A 17,089-nucleotide genomic window follows, 5' to 3' on the forward strand; every position below is an offset into this window, starting at 1 on the left:
AAAAAAAAGAAATTCGGCTATCTTTTTTTTTTTTTTTTTTTTTTTAGCTGTAAGGGACAGTACAGAATAGAATGACTACTAGTGTAGTTTGGTACCACTGCCTTGATTTATGCTGAGAAACCAGCAGTTTTACACACTTTTGCTTTTATACAGTCATGGCAGTATCAGTGAAAAGGCAGGCAATGTCTTTGTATTACTTTCACAATTTAAAAAAAGTTTTCTATTAGGTTTTTCAGGGTGAATTAATATTATTATCAGAACAGTTTTGACATCTTAGGCTTTTGGAAAAAGGTCTTGGGGATCCCAGAGGTCCACAGAGCACATTTGGAGAACCACTGGTTTATCAAATAGGCATGATGCATTAGTTTTACGAAGCTTAAAGCTCATCAAAGACTGGCTTCTTTTACAATAAAAAGGCAGATGAGCTTTTAATTCAAACTACTAGAAATAAATAAATACTTCATGAGAATATGCTACAGAAATCTAAGGAGAAAGAAAGCTAGGAAATCCGAATCACATTCACATTTATTAAAGTTCTAAAGACTTTATTGCCCACCACTACTGCTTTATAAAACGTTCTTGTGTTTCAATGTATGGTTAGAAGAGTGAAAAGAGATTTGGTTTACTTACTTCTTTAGCATCCAGTTAGAGTTGAGGGGAGAAGGCTCCAGCTGTGCACTAGAATCAAAGCCCTCAATGGGCACTGGACCAGATACAGGCCATTTTCCAACAGCTGCAAGTCATTTGGAACGCTAAGCACATGCTGGAGGGAAGCAGGAGTGGTGCTTCCAGATGCAGAGAGATAGATGATGCTGGAGGGAACGCTGGATTGGAAAAGGGAGAGTTTTGAACATGGACATGCCTTTAGTCCTAGCTACCTGGGAGGCTGAGATGGAGGAATTACTTGAGCCCAGAAGTTTGAGTTCAGCCTGGGCCATATGATGAGACCCGGTATCTTAAGAAAATATAAAATAAGGCTAGGTACAGTGTCTCATACCTGTAAACCTAGCACTTTGGGAGCCCAAGGTGAGAGGATTACTTGAGTGTAGGAGTTCAAGACCAGCCTGGGCAATAAAATGAGACCCCATTTCTACTAAAAAAAAAAAAAAAAAAAAGAAAAGAAATCAAGAAATTAGCTGAGCATAGTGGCACATGCCTGTGGCCTCAGGTACATTGTAGGCTGAGGCAGGAAGATCACTTGAGCCCAGGAGGTGGAGGCTACAGTGAGCTGTGTTCATGTCATCGCACTCCAGCCTGGGCAACAGAGTGAGACCCTATCTCAGAAAAAGATAAAGTGAACCGAAAATGGGCCTGTAAGGACTGTGGTCATTGAAGGGACAAGCTGCCAGAGGAGTGGCTATGAGAGCAGGAGGAAGAAAAGCAGGAGAGGATGATAAAAGGAGAAGAGTTCAAGATAGGAGAGGCTGTGGTCACAGAGGTAAATGCGGCTAAGAAGTGACTTATTTCATGAACACTCACTGGATACTGACTCTCTTCCAAGTGCCGGGGTAGAGGAGAGGACACGTGGATCACAGTTCTTGCTTTTATGAGCTTATGTTCTAGTAAGAACGAACTTAACTATTTTTTCAGGTAGTATCAAATAGCGGGATAAAGGGACACACAGTGATTGGGGGCTATTTTAGGTGGAATGATAAGGAAGAGCCTCTCTGGAGAGCTGACATTTGAACAGTGACCTGACTGAAGCAAGGACGGGAAACAGTGCTGTCTTTACAGGCAAAAAGGTGACTGCCAAGACAGAAATGCGTTTCATGTGTGTTTGAGGAAACAACAGCAAGGTGACCAGCACGGTCAGAGTAAAGAATGAGGGGAACAGCAGAGATGAGGCCCCACAGGTGGTGCCATAGCTCATAGGGCCCTTTGGCTTGCAGGCCACAGGAAGAAATTAAGGTTTTACTCAAACTCAGTTTGATGGGAAATTCATGGTAGATCTCGAGCAGGGGAGTGCCATGCTTTAAATGAAGAGGTTATGCTGACTGCTTTGGGGACTACAGGCCATAGTGGAGAGGCAGAGTAGAGGCAGAGAAGAGGGTTAAGCAGCAGGTAGGGTAATACAGGTGAGCAGTGACAGATTATGGCTCATGATCAGACCAGGCCGACCATCAATGAAGGTAGACATAACAGGCATTGCACACAGATAGGAGCAGGGTAACTGAAATGCAGGTAGTTGGCCCCAGCACCGAGGCAAATGCCAATGTATGAAGAGCTCCAGTTTGTCAGCATGATGGCACCAGAGGCCTTGGCAGGAGGAGCCTTGAGAGTCACGTCAGCAGGGCAGGCAGTGGAGGTGAAGGAGAGATGGAAGCTGAGGAGCTGGCATGAGGGCATGGTGCTGTGACACCAGTGAGAGGACACACTTAGAGCGTAGTGGGGAGTGGGATGGGAACAAAGGAAACACAATTTGGGGGGAATCTCTGGTAGACACAGGAAGAAAATCTTCAGAAAGGGGTGATTGTGGGAACAGTGTTCTGCAAAAGTGAGACGGGATCAACTGCACTGAGGGAAGAGTTGGCATCAGTGGGAATAAAGAATTCTGTCTCAAACTGACTCAGAAGAGCACATGGCATGGATGAGTGTCAGCAGGTCAGCAGCTTAGCAGGAAAGGGGACGGGAAGCAGAGGGCTTGCTAATGTTGTTCCAGTGCTCTCTGATTCCTGTACCATTGATCCCAGAAAGGGAGGTTCATTCTTGAAATACTTGAGCCAGATGTGGTGGCTCATGCCTGTAATCCCAGCACTTTGGGAGGCCAAGGCAGGCAGATCACCTGAGGTTGGGAGTTCGAGACCAGCCTGACCAACATGGAGAAACCCCATCTCTACTAAAAATACAAAATTAGCCGGGTGTAGTGGCACACGCCTGTAATCCCAGCTACTCGGGAGGCTGAGGCAGGAGAATCGCTTGAACCTGCTAGGTGGAGGTTGCGGTGAGCTGAGATCGGGCCATTGCACTCCAGCCTGGGCAACAAGAGTGAAACAGCATCTCAAAACAACAACAACAACAACAATGAAACAAAGCAAAACAAAAAAATAATACTTGAGAGCACAGAGTTTGGGAGAAAGGGAGCAGAATCTCTGTAAAATGTGATGTTCAATCACCATTTGTTTTTGAAAACATATTTGAGTTTGGTAGCTTAGATCTGGCAATGTTCTCCCATCTGATAACCACCAGACAAGAAATGAACTTGCTTAAAATAAGCTTTTTTCCTTTCATTTTGACTTAAAGAGTTCAAGTAGCTCATGGATATACGCTTCTGCAGAGCACCCTCTGAGGTAACAACACCTTGCAGCTCACCTTTAATCTTTACTCAGCCGTTCATTTTGCTCAATTCTTTGTAGGATAGATGTTTGATAGATGTAAAGTAATTCATGAGATTGTCTCACAAACTGCTTGGCAGGTTTAGAGGAATCCCAGGGTACAGAGACTGGCAGCTGTGTCCACCTTAAAACCAACAGAATTGTGTCAGTTGCAGATGATGTAAGACAGAGCAATGTTTATGATGTGATCATGAAGATGTGAGAAATAGGGGCTGTGAGAAGGACCATTCTTTATATATATGTGTTCCTTATCAAGCCAGCAACTGACTATGGGGAATGTTTTACAGCCCCAGAGACCTGTGCCTGCCGTGCTGCTCTGCACAGCAGCCACTGGGAGGCTCTCTTGACCAGCAGTTTTTTAAGCTCGTGCCCTATATAGAAGGGTTTTTGTGAAAAGATCAACATTTGCTCACTATCACATGGGTTGAACATATTCAAGCTTGACGTACTTGTAAAGTTCCCATCTGCCTACCCACTAGGCTGAGACATTACATGTGGTAGGTACTTGAGGATTTACTGAATGACTTTAATTCACACTGGGCCCGTGTGTGTGCTCCCCTTAATGAGCGTGAGGGTGACAACACTGCCTCTTTTCATGATGTCCTTGGCTGAGAGGTACCGTCATTCTTGTGACCAAAATTGGCCTGTACATTTCTATGGGCAGAGTAGGTAGCAGAAGTATCTGACCTATGATTGTGATTCGGCTTCTTGCTCTGCCTGATCAAGCAAAGTCTCTGGAGAACATAAGAATAAAAGGCAGGTACTTTCTGGTCAAAACCAGAAGAAACTTGTCATTCCTGAGAGTTCTTACTACAGCACTCAAACTAAGCTGAATCAAAGGCCAGTGCTCTATTTTGCAGATTTACATAGAAAGACTTGTAAGTTATGCTGATACCGACATTTGTCCAGCCAACTGGAAGAGGATCGTCTTGTCAGCCATTTCTCTTACTGTGGAGCGATGACCAGGAGGTTGCTGGGAGTGTGAAAAACCGCAGGCTCTCTGAGAACATTTCATCTGATGACATGTAAGTTTGTAAGGTTTCTGTGAACTTTCTGATCATTTTTCAATACTTCTTTTGCTCCCCTAAACTTAACACTTTAAGAAAGTTTTAAAGGTTACATTGTGCAGATGATGGAAATGGACATAAAACCCACATCTTTCTATCAGCTTTAGAATAACAGTTCATATTTTTCATCGTTCGTTGGTAGGTCTTGGTAAATTGCTCTTATAATAATCTGCTCATAAATTGAAAAGTATTTTTCTGGTGATTTTTGGCAATTATCTTCCAAGTATACTACCAGAACATCATAGTACAGTAAATATCTTTATGGCTTTCTAGGGGCTGTCTGCAAGTTCCAGTCTCTCTTTAAGGAGCACATGTCTGGCCTTTGAAATAATTGGCCACTGACAGGTCTAGGGCCTCCAGACTGTGAAAAATGTACAGCTTCACCCTGAGTCATACATTGTGTATTTGCTCTTGCCGGTGTTCCCCCTGCCTTTATCTGGAGATCTGCTTTATAGAAACCTTGACATACAGAATAACCACAGATCCTTGTGCCCCTGTCCCCTCCCCTAGGAGTGTTGCCTGTGTTTAGAGATCAGGCTGATGAGTTAGAAGCTCTCCACAGGCAGTCTGAGAAACATTGCATTGCTGGACATCACCCAATGCTCACCTCACTCAAGGGCTTCCTAGGGCACTCATATGACCACGACAGCCCTTTGGGGTCCTTGAGTTACCTATGAGAGTGCAGGAAATCTTGCTGAGTCATGGGGTTGCTCACAGATATCACCAACTGGACACAGAAGCATGAGCTTCATGGGGTCTTTCTTCCAGTCTGGCCTCATGACTGCTGTAAAGGGAAGGGCCTTGGAGCTGGCAGGCAGGGTGAGCCAGGGAGGCATTTTTAGCAAAGGCTCTCAGAGTGCCCACTGGACAGTGAGAATGGCTTTGTGGGTGCCGCTTAGGAAAATATGAAGGAACATCTTATATGAAGATCAAGATCATGACAGGCAGTGGCACGAGGTTTTGTTTGTTTGTTTGTTGTACATTTGCCTGTAGGTAAAACTGTCGTTGAGAATGTATGTAGCCACAGAAGTGGAGCCTGATGGCTGAGTAGACATCTCTGCCAGTTGTGCTCGTCACAGGAATAGGCTCGGCAGAGGACCTGTGGCGAGGAGAGAGTCTGCATGTTTGGTGGAGGGAGAGCACAGCAGCTGTGGGACTTTGCCCTGAACACAGTGCCGCCTTGTTGTAGCAGAAAGCAAAGCAAGGCTGCACTCATCCAATGCTCACCTACAGAGGAAACATTTAGACTAGTGCTAGCCCGAAGGGAATTGTTTATCCCAGTGGTTGGAACTTGATAAAGTTGATAAAGTTGTGGAAAGCCTGGCTACTGCAGGATAAAGTACTCTTGGTCCTTAATAAACCTGAAAGGCTGTCTAGGCCACAAGGACTGCAACTCTTAGGCAAGTCCTAGTGCTGTGCTGCGCTTGGAGCCAGTGTATTTGGGGGCATGTGACCTAGAGAGACAGCAGCTGGGGCAGCTATGGAGTGCTTGCCCGCCCCTCCTCCAATCCTAGACAGTGCAGCTTGCAGGTCTGACAGCGACCTCCTCCTTCTGCTTGAGGAGAGGAAGGAGGAAAGAGGATTTTGTCTTGCATCTTGGATACTAGCTCACAGGCACTGGAGCGGCACTGGTCAGAGTCATGAGATCCCCATTTCAGGTCCCAGCTTTGGGATAACATCTCTAGACAAACTCTGGGCCAGAAGGGAACCTGCTGCCTTGAAGGGAAGGACTCAGTAATGGCAGGATTCGTCACTATCTGACGAAAGAGCCCTTGGGCCTTGAATAATCAGCAGAGGTAATCAGGTAGTACATGCCATGGGCCTCAAGTGAGACTCAGATGTGCTGGCATCAGGTGTCACCCAGCACATTCCCAGCTGTGGTGGCTGTGAGGAGAGACTCCCCTGCTTGAGAAAAGCCAAAGGCAGACTAAAGAGGATTTTTCTGGAGCTTAGACACCAGCTCAACTACAGTGGAGAAGAGCACCCCGTGGGCTGTTGGAGTCCCTGATTCAGGCCTTGGCTCTTAGATGGCATCTCTGGACTTAGCCTGGGCCAGAGGGGAGCCCACTGTTGTGAAGAGTGAGTTCCAGGCCAGGCAGCATTCGCCACAAGCTGACTGAGAGCCCTCAGGCATTAAGTGAACATCAGTGGCGAGCTGGCGGTAATCCACACAGGACTGTGATGACGTCGTACATGGGAAAAGACTGTCCTGCCTGGGGAAAGGGGAGGGGAGAGTGGGCAGTGATTTGCTGGGTGGATTCAGTGCTAGCTCAGCCAGGGTAGAACAGAACACCAGGTAGATTTCTAAGGTTTATGACTCCAGCCCTGGCTTCCAGACAGCACCTTTGAACGCATCTAGGGACCAGGGGAGTGTACTGCACTGAAGGGAAGGACAGAAGCCTGGCTGGCTTCACTACCTGCTAGTTGGAGAGCCATGGGGCCTTGACTGAAACAGGTGGCAGCTGGGTGGTTGTTACAGTGGGGGTCTTGGGCAGTCACAGTGCTGTGCGGCTTCAGGTCTGACCCAGTGCTGTCCCAGTGGCCACAGCGGTGCTTGTATTGCTCCTGTCCCAACTCCAGGCAGCCTAGCACAAAGAGAGAGAAACTTCATTTGCTGGAAAGGAAGGGAAGAAGTGAGTCTCTGTCTGCTAATCCAGACAATTCCTCCAGGTCTGATCCAAGACTGCCAATGTGCTAAAAACAAACAAAACTGGAGGAATCACATTATCTTATTTCAAATTATACTCTACAGCTATAGTAACCAGAACAGCATGGCAATGGCATTAAAAATAGACACATAGACCAATGGAACAGAATAGAAAACCCAGAAACCAATTCATACATCTGCAGTGAACTCATTTTCAACAAAGGTACTGAGAACATACAATGGGGAAATGACAGTCTTGTCAATAAGTGGTGCTGGGAAAACTGGATATCCATATGCAGAAAAATGAAACTAGGCCTCTATTTCTCATCTTATGCAAAAATAAAATCAAAGTGGATTAAATATTTAAATCTCAGCTGGGTGCAGAGGCTCACACCTGTAATCCAAGCACTTTGGGAGGCTGAGAAAGGAGGATTGCTTGAGCCCAGAAGTTCAAGACCAGCCTGGGCAATGCAATGAGATTTTGTCTCTATTTCTTAAAAATTTTTTTAAAAAAAATATTTAAATCAAAGACCTCAAATATAAAACTAAAATAAAACATTGAGAAAACTCTCCAGGATATTGGACTGGGCAAATATTTCTTGAATAATATTTTATAAGCACAGGCAACCAAAGCAAAAATGGGCAAATTTGGTCACATCAAGTTAAAAAACTTCTGCACAGCAAAAGAAACAATCAGCAAAGTGAAGAGACAACCCATAGAATGGGGGAAGATATTTGAAAACTATCTACAAGGGATTAATTACCAGAATAGTTAAGAAGCTTAAATAACTCAATAGAAAAAAATCTAATCATCTGATTTTTAAAATGGGCAAAATATCTGAATATACACTTCTCAAAAGAAGACACAGTTCTCAAAAGAAGGCATGGGGGCACGTGCCTGTAGTTTCAGCTGTTTGTGAGAATTACGTGCAAACATTACTTGATCCCAGGAGGTTGAGGCTGCAGTGAGCTGTGCTTGTGCCACTGCACTCCAACCTAAGTGATAAAGTGAGACCCTGTTTCAAAAATAAAAAAGGCATACAAATGACAAATAGGTATATGAACAGATACTCAACATCAACATAATTGATTGTCAGAGAAATGCAAATCAAAATTACAATGAGGGATCATCTCACCCCACTTAAAATGGCTTTTATTCAAAAGACAGGCAATAGCAAATGCCGGTGAGGATGTGGAGAAAAGGTAACCCTCGTACACTGTTAGTAGGAATGTAATTTAGTACAACCACTGTAGAGAACAGTTTGGAGGTCCTCAAAACTAAAAATAGAGCTACCATATGATTCAGCAATCCCACTGTTGGGTATATACCTAAGAGAAAGGAAATCAGCATTATCAAAGAGATACTTACATTCTCATGGATATTGCACTAGTGTTCACAACAGCCAAGATTTGGAACATCCCGAGTGTCCATCAACAGATGAGTAGCCAAAGAAAATGTACATATACACAATGGAGTACTTACTATTCAACTGTAAAAGAGAATGAGATCCTGTTATTTGCAGCAACATGGATGGAAATGTTAAGGGAAATAAGCGAAGAAAGAAAGACAAACTTCACATGTTCTCACTTACTTGTAGGAGCTAAAGTAGAAGAATTGTTAGCAGAAGCTAGTAAAGGTAATATGGGCGATGGGGGGATAAGGAGTAATGGTTAATAGGCACACACACATAGTTAGAAAGAATAAATAAGATCTAGTATTTGATAGCACAACAGGGTGACTACTGTCAATAATTATTTAATCGTACATTTTACAGTACCTAAAATAGTATAATTGAACTATTTGTAAAACAAAGGATAAATGCTTGAGGTGTGATGGATACTTTATTTACCCTACAGTGACACATTGTAGGCCTGTATCAAAATATTTTATATACCCCATAAATATATATGCCTACAATGTACCCAAAAATTTTTTAGAAGACTGTCATTCAGAATTACCACACTGTGTATTTACAACGGAAGCAAGGCTTCTTGTGACTAAGAAGAGACTAGTGACGGTTGGTTGCTGTTGAAATGGCTGCTAAATTACCACTTTGCTAATAGTATATAAACTGAGTTGTCATGGTGATACTGCTAATAGCCATTTTAGCAAAGAACATAACAGCAAATGAATTTGAAACAAATAGAAGTACTTTGAAAGTTGCAGAAGCTAACATGCTTTTAATCACTACAGTTGTCATCAGTCTATAAACCGGTTTCTTGAAGGAAGCAAAATTCATAATTATGAATATGTAGCTCACTATAATGGCAGCTAAATTGTTCTAAAAACCTGCAACTAATCTGGCAGCGGGGGGTGACTCTAGCTCTAGTTACAAGGTCAGAAAATACACAGGGAAATGTGCAGGTTTCCATAGATGTGAGCTCCAGAAGCAGTGGTGGCAGAGGCCAGCTCCAAGACAGCCAGTTCTACACAATGCTGTTTGTGAACGCAGAAGCACCAGGAGCTATGCTCCGAACAGGAGCAATGTTCATGATCTTTGGAAATTGAAAAGTATTACAACAAAGTACTTAACGTACATTTATCTTGTCCCTCTGCTGTTGGTTATTTATAATGGTCTCTTTTTGACTGTAAATTGAACCATTTAAAAATTAGTGTCTATCAGATTTTTCTTAAAACTTTTTGACATGTATTTGTCTTGTTAGAATATATTTTCTTTCAGGAACGTTACTAATTATCAGGGACATGCAACTGAAAACCACAATGTGATATGACCTTGCTCCTGCAGGAATGGCCATAGTTTAAAAATTAAAAAAAAAAAAATACATGTTGGCATGGATTTGGTGAAAAGGGAACACTTTTACACTGCTGATGGGAATGTGAACTAGTGCAACCACTATGGAAAACAGTGTGGGGATTCTTTAAAGAACTAAAAGTAGAACTGCTGTTCAACCCAGCAATCTCTCACTACTGGGCATCTACCCAAAGGAAAATAAGTCATGAAAAAACACATGCACATGCATGTTGATAGCAGCACAATTTGCAATTGCAAAAATATGGAGCCAGTCTAAGTACCCATCAATGAATGGGGAGCTAAAGAAAATATAGAATATATACACCATGGAATACTGCTGAGCCATAAAATAGAATGAAATAATGGCCTTTGCAGCAACTTGGATGGAGCTGGCGGTCATTATTCAAAGTGAAGTAACTCAGGAATGGAAAACCAAATATCATATGTTCTCACTTATAGGTGGGAGCTAAGCTATGAGGATGCAAAGGCATAAGAATGATATAATGGACTTTGGGGACGTGGGGAGGAAGGTTGGGACGGTGGTGAAGGATAAGATTACATATTGGGTACAGTGTACACTGCTCAGGTGGTAGGTGCACCAGAAGCTCCAAAACCATCCCTAAAGAACTTATCCATGAACCAAAAACCACCTGTACCTCAAAAACTAAATAAAATTAAAAACCATTATTGGTAAATATATATATATATATATGCATACATACATATACACATACATACACACATACATATTTGTTTATACATAAATATATAAAATGTGTATATATATATTTGTATATATATATACACATTTAATTTAAATTGAGCAGCTCCTATTCAGAAAATTTGCTGTGCCTGTAAAGGGTATGCTATTCAGCCATGTAAAAAACAACAGAAAACTGAGAAGATGTATATCCTGTAGGCATAATGGTTTTCTTTGATAACTAAGCCTCTATTAGTAAACATGATGATTCTATAAAATACTGTATTTTACACAATTAAAATATGTTTTTGGAAAAACATAAAAGAGATTAAGTGCATATATTCCTATAGCAAATTAAGTCCTGATTAGCTGATTATGAAAACATTATCTGATTTACATTTCTATAGCTTTATGGTTATATGAATAGGAAATTAATGCTGGAAGGAGATTCAGTCAGGTTTTCAGTTAAATGAGAAAACCACATATCTGCTTATGTCTTAACTGCTCTTCATTACCAGAGAACATCAAGCATTTGTTGACTTAGCCAGTGGATAAAACATTAAAACTTTAAAACCAAGAAACCAAATGTGTTGTTCAGGTATTAATTATTTTTATACAATTAAGTCTTTACAGGAATTACTGTGCAAGTGGTAAGATTACTCTAGTTTATATTTATTTAAACATTAGACAAAGTGCTGGATACAGTGACTCCCATCTGTAATAATAACAGCACTTTGGGACACCAAGGTGGGAGTATCACTCGATCACAGGAGTTTAAGGCCAGCCTGGGCAAAAAGTGAGACCCTGTCTCTGCAAAAAGAATTAAACAACAACAACAACAACAAAACAGCCCAGCTCAGTGGCATGAGGCTGTAGTCCCAGCTACTTGAAACGCTTAGGTGAATGGATCACTCGAGCCTGCAAGTTTGAGTCTGCTGTGAGCTAGGATCATGCCACTGCACTTTAGCCTGGGTGACAGAGCAAGACCCTGTCTCTTAAAATTTAAAAAAAAAAATGAGCAAACACCTTTGGCCAGGGCAGCTGAATAATCATGTGGCAGAGGGCTGCTCCCAGCCTGTTCTCTCAGTGCATTCAACTCATCCCGACATTCTCTTCTGACCGGGGTGAGAGATGCTGAACACCTTAGAGTTTCATTTCCAACTCAGGAGAAACATTGTGTGATACCGTTTGGCTGTGTCCCACCCAAATCTCATCTTGAATTTCCACGTGTTATGGGAGGGACCCAGTAGGAAGTAATTGAATGATGGAGGCGGGTCTTTCCCGTGCTGTTCTTGTGATAGCGAGTAAGTCTCATGAGATCTGACAGTATTATAAGGAAGAGTTTCCCTACACAAGCTTCTCTCTTTGCCTGCTGCCATCCACATAAGATGTGACTTGCTCCGTCTTGCCTTCTGCCATGATTGTGAGGCCTCCCCAGCCATGTGGAACTGTGAGTCCAACAAACCTCTTTCTTTTGTAAACCGTCCTGTCTCGGGTATGTGTTCAGCAGCAGCGTGAAAACAGAGTAATACACGGTGCAAGTCCAGCACCCTACCAAAAGGCATATTATAAAATGGGTGTAGTCTGGCCAAGATGGCTCTCTTTGATCTTTCTGCCTTCCTAAGTTTAAAGAGTATTCCTGCCCTGCCATAGTGACAGCTAGTAAATGGCATCCACCATTTCTGTCATCTGATCACTATTGTGGGGCCTTGTGAGTGAGCATGGGGTCTGAGCTGTGCAGCTGCACTAAGGGAACTCTGAAGAATGAGCCCTATATCAGCAGCACAAGTGCATTAGAGGCTGTCACCTTTCTGCTCATCCCAAACTTGGGGTGCTGGATGCAGAATGGACTGCAAGCAGCTGTCTGGACATTAGTGTAGGAATCCAACTGCATAGCCTTGATTTGTTTCAAAGCAGAATTTAGAGCCATTCTAGTAGCTCAGCATGATATTTTTTTTTTTTTTTTTTTTTGAGACGGAGTCTCGCTCTGCCGCCCAGGCTGGAGTGCAGTGGCCGGATCTCAGCTCACTGCAGGCTCCGCCTCCCGGGTTCACGCAATTCTCCTGCCTCAGCCTCCCCAGTAGCTGGGACTACAGGCGCCCGCCACCTCGCCCGGCTAGGATATTTTTAAATAAATGGAGAAAAATTTTATTAACTGACTTAACAAAGAAATACTGCCTATTAAACTCACATAGTATTGTTTAAAGAGTATCTACAAAATTCTAACCTCAATGTTTTCTTGCAAAAGAAGTGGAAATAAGTAGATAGACTCTCTCAAAGAATCGCTGAGAAACACAAAATATTCATAAGTAGTATAAGTTTTACATAGGTGCATTTTTGAAGATTATACAGTAATCAGTTTGCATCAGCCCTTCCAGTTTAGGAATACGGATAGGATTTCCCTCCAGGGGCAGTTTTCACATAAATTTTGAAGACATTGTTAAAACTGAAAATTTTCCTGTATTTTTTAATCTACTGGGGTTCCAATCCAGTGTGCTTTCTTATATTTATAAGGCCCAACTACAATGTGTATTATCATAGGTCTTGGAGCAAATATCACATAAATGAAGGCATTTCTGCATTCTATACGTTCATAGGTTTTATTTCAGAAATGAGTTCTTGTCTTCATATGGAACTGGAACAACTGACGACCCTACCACATGTGTGTATTTATAAGGGTTTTCTCCCTTGAATCCTTTCATGTTTCAAAGAAATGAAAAAGCTGAAGCCTTGACCATATTTCTTAAGATTATGTAGTTTTTCTACATATTAAAATTCAAATATGCCTTTGAAAGGATGTGGGAAAATCAAATTTATTAACATTTTTTTTTACATTCATGTTTTTTTCCAATATAAATTTTTCTAAGTTTTCAAAGAGAACTGGGAAAGTTGAATGCTTTTTTGTGTTTCTTCCATCGATAGGGTTCTTTACAGCATGAGTTCTTTTATGTTTTCTAATAAACTAGAGCGTGTGATGACTTTACCACATTTCTTACATGAGAATAATGTTTTTGAAGATAGCCCAGTTGACTAACATTGTCCTGTGTTGGTTTTGTTGTGTTTCTCCTTCCCCAGGCTTGAGTTGGGAAACCAATTCTCCCACTTAATTAATAATGATGTTGATGTTTCTGGCAGTGTTTATACCAAATGCTACTTTGACCTTTGCGCGTTGGCATACGACAGTAGCCTATATTTGCCATTTTGTCTTGACATAGTAAGAGCATGGGAGCTGGAGGTAAGGCTATGAAGGTACTAAGTGGGCTTTCAGTCAACACCAATGCCAACATCTGCGACTAGATCATATTAAGAAGTGATTATAAAAATGAAAAGCTTCAAAATTAACATATTGAAGAGCTTATTAACCTTTCTGCATTCTATTTTCTATATATTTATGGTTTATACAAGGATTCACATTATTTAAAAGTTATAGATATCTCTTCTGAAACCATAATTCAGATTATTTTAATCAAATTTAATTCATTCTTAATTGTTTTCCTTTTGAACCGCTACCCTTTCAAATAGTCATACATAAGTGATTTCTGGCAGTTGTATTCCTGATATCTACATATATAATGAACTTAACATTCTTGACTATTTTTTATCATTTAGTTTGCAAATTTATGTCATTTTCTACTGTATATACCACAGTGCAGTGAGTCCCATGAGTTTGTGAGACAAAGCATTAGTGCCTAAGCCAAAAGACCTGCACTTACACTGTACAAAGTATGCGGGTCTCAGGCACTGGATGCAGTAAGTACATGGGATTCTACCGGAAATAACTTTTATGGGGCAAAGTGATATTCATGGTTTGTGACTTTTGGTAAGTACACAGCAAAATTACTCACAACTGACATGGATGAACATTTAAAATAGGCATTTTTGGTGGTACCTGGGAAGTATTTTAAAATAATACATTTTCTACCATGATTAATGTGCAAGTGAAGTAACACCTTTTGATGCTTTAGTCATTAGACTTATTTGACGTTCCAATGCAGTCCGGCACATACCTGCCTCATTAAAATTTGCTTTGAATATATAATAACTACTACAGATTGGGTAGAATTTGAATACATTCATAAACTAACTTTTGCAAAAGTATACGTTCATTTTGTTTAAGGAACAAGTGCACAGGTAACAGATGATACTGTTGTTAGAAGCCTGTCACAACACTGTGACATCTTTGGGAGCCCAATTTTTAAATAACTTAATAAAACAAGTTCCCCCTTTGCTCCAGCAATCTAATTATAGCTCTTAAAGGAGACCACCTCAGTGAGTTGACAGAACTTGGCAGTGTAAACCTCAGCCAAAGTAGCTGTTACTGAACTATCTAAAGGAGTCTGTATGTGTGGCTTATCATCGATGGTGATTGTTATAGGTTGGAACCCCTTTTGAAATTGTACCTCTTTTCTATTCAATTGTCTTTCTTAGGTTGTTTCAAGGTTGGAAGACAAAGACTTTTATGGTACTGCCAACAAAAGGAAAAGGTCTTTGAGTGCTGATGATTTAATGGATCTTCAGTGCCTTAAGGCCATCCACTCCTGAAGGAAGAAGTGAGGGGTTATGTAACATCTGAACCCCTCATCAAAAAAGACAGGAAAATATCACCTTTCCTGCTGAAGAACTGGAAAAGTACATTCAAAAGAAGAAACACCTAAAATTCAAGTTAACTCAAGGACAACTAGGATTGCACTTCATAGAAAAGCATGGGACCTTGTCAATGCAGCAACACACTCTTCCACTCTTCTGTCCCTCTTAATGTAAAAAAGAGTTATAAAATGTTGGGAACAGGCCCCCCAAAATCTGGCCATAAACTGGCCCCAAAACTGGCCATAAACAAAATCCCTGCAGCACTGTGACATGTTCGTGATGGCCATGATGCCCACACTGGAAGGTTGTGGGTTTACCAGAATGAGGGCAAGGGAAACCGCCCGGGGCAGAAAACCATTTAAAGGCATTCTTAAACCACAAACAATAGCATGAGCGATCTGTGCCTTAAGGACATGCTCCTGCTGCAGATAACTAGCCAGACCCATCCCTTTATTTCAGTCCATTCCTTCGTTTCCCATAAGGGATACTTTTAGTTAATCAAATATCTATAGAAACAATGCTAATGACTGGCTTGCTGTTAATAAATACATGGGTAAATCTGTGTTCGGGGTTCTCAGCTCTGAAGGCTGTGAGACCCCTGATTTCCCACTTCACACCTCTATATTTCTGTGTGTGTGTCTTTAATTCCTCTAGCATCACTGGGTTAGGGTCTCCCCAACTGAGCTAGTGTCAGCAAGTGGTGCCCACTTGTAGGGGCTCGAATCCAGGTCGAAGGGTTGCCGGAGTGACTGTTGGAGATTGTGGAACTAGTGGGAGGACACCTGAGTACTCTTAAAGCAATCCCCGTGGTGAGTAAGAAGGGGAGCTCAGAAGCATCAGGATATCAATGGAACAAGTGTGGGGTCTCGTTCATTCCACCCTGGAACTTTTTCACACTGATGATGAGGAGGAAGGAGAGTATAATGAGGTAACAGAAGAGGTTACAGAGCAGGTTTATTTTCCAGCTAAAGCTAAAGCAGCAAAGGAGGGAGAGGTTCATCCCTACCCTTCTGCACCTGCTCATTATTTTGAAGAAAATGACCCTCCGGATCTTTCTTTTCTGGAGGACACTGGACGAAAAGTAGTTGCCCCAGTGAATGTTTGAGCAGCGCCTTAAGTGACTGCTCTTAGTTCTATTCAGGTAGGAATTCAGCAAGCTAGACGAGAAGGTGATTTAGAGGCTTGGCCATTCCCTGTTAGAATACACTCCCCAGATCAACAAGGAAATATAGCTACAATCGAGCCTTTTCCTTTTAAATTACTCAAAGAATTTAAACAAGCTATTCATACTAAAAAAGAATGTAGAAATAATCAGTGAGTCAGGCCGCCCGGTAGGGGAAAAAAGAAAACTGCTGAGCCCAAAATATGTCCAAAATGTAAAAAAGGAAAACATCAGGATAATCAGTGTCACTCTAAGTTTGATAAAGATGGGAACCCGATTTGGGGAAGCACCATGAGGGGCCTGTCCCGGGCCCTGTTCTAAAAAGGGGCATTTCCAGCTCAGGCCATTTTCTGTCCCCCGCCACAGCCGGTAGTGCTGCAGTAGATTTATGCTGCACGAAAGCTGTGAGCCTTCTGCCTGGGGAACACCCACAAAAGGTCCCAACAGTAGTATGTGGACCCTTGCCAGTGGGGACAATAGGATTACTTTTAGGAAGGTCTAGTGTAAGTTTAAAAGAGGTACAAATACATACAGGAGTCATTGATTCAGATATTAATGGGGAAATTCAAATTGTTGTATCTACTTCTGTCCCCTGGAAGGCAGAGCCAGGAGAGCACATAGCACAGCTCCTGATTGTGCCATTATGTGGGAATGGGAAAAAGTGAAATTAAATGAACAGGAGGATTTGGAAGCACAAATAAACAAGGCAAAGCAGCTTATTGGGTAAATCAAATTACTGATAAACATCCTACCTGTAAAATAACTATTCAGGGAAATAAATTTAAAGGTTTGGCGATACAGGAGCAGACATTTCAATCATTTCTCTACAGCACTGGCCATT

The 17,089-nt window shown here is 41.8% G+C and overlaps 2 long non-coding RNA genes across 7 annotated transcripts in view; one reads left to right on the top strand and one right to left on the bottom strand.

The window, feature by feature from the left end:
• Positions 1–17,089, bottom strand: part of LOC139358066 (uncharacterized) — a 39,483-nt gene that overhangs the window by 10,257 nt on the left and 12,137 nt on the right. For 4 of the 5 annotated variants that reach the window (XR_011612293.1, XR_011612295.1, XR_011612291.1 and 1 more), the window contains 3 exons: positions 6,817–6,984; positions 3,310–3,456; positions 631–824 (listed from right to left, as the gene is read on the bottom strand). This is a non-coding gene — a long non-coding RNA (uncharacterized lncRNA). Of the gene's footprint in view, positions 1–630; positions 825–3,309; positions 3,457–5,006; positions 5,071–6,816; positions 6,985–17,089 lie in introns of all 5 variants that reach the window. The other variant, XR_011612294.1, reaches the window with a different exon arrangement.
• On the top strand, positions 3,758–15,167 carry LOC139358067 (uncharacterized). 2 transcript variants are annotated; one of them, XR_011612297.1, is made up of 3 exons: positions 3,758–3,829; positions 4,193–4,357; positions 14,928–15,167. It is a non-coding gene; the product is annotated as an uncharacterized lncRNA (long non-coding RNA). The 2 variants fall into 2 exon arrangements; XR_011612296.1 differs by lacking the exon at positions 3,758–3,829 and adding an exon at positions 13,635–13,734 and having other exon boundaries at positions 4,333–4,357.

Source organism: Macaca nemestrina, chromosome 14 (genome assembly GCF_043159975.1).
Source record: "Macaca nemestrina isolate mMacNem1 chromosome 14, mMacNem.hap1, whole genome shotgun sequence".
NCBI lineage: Eukaryota > Metazoa > Chordata > Mammalia > Primates > Cercopithecidae > Macaca > Macaca nemestrina.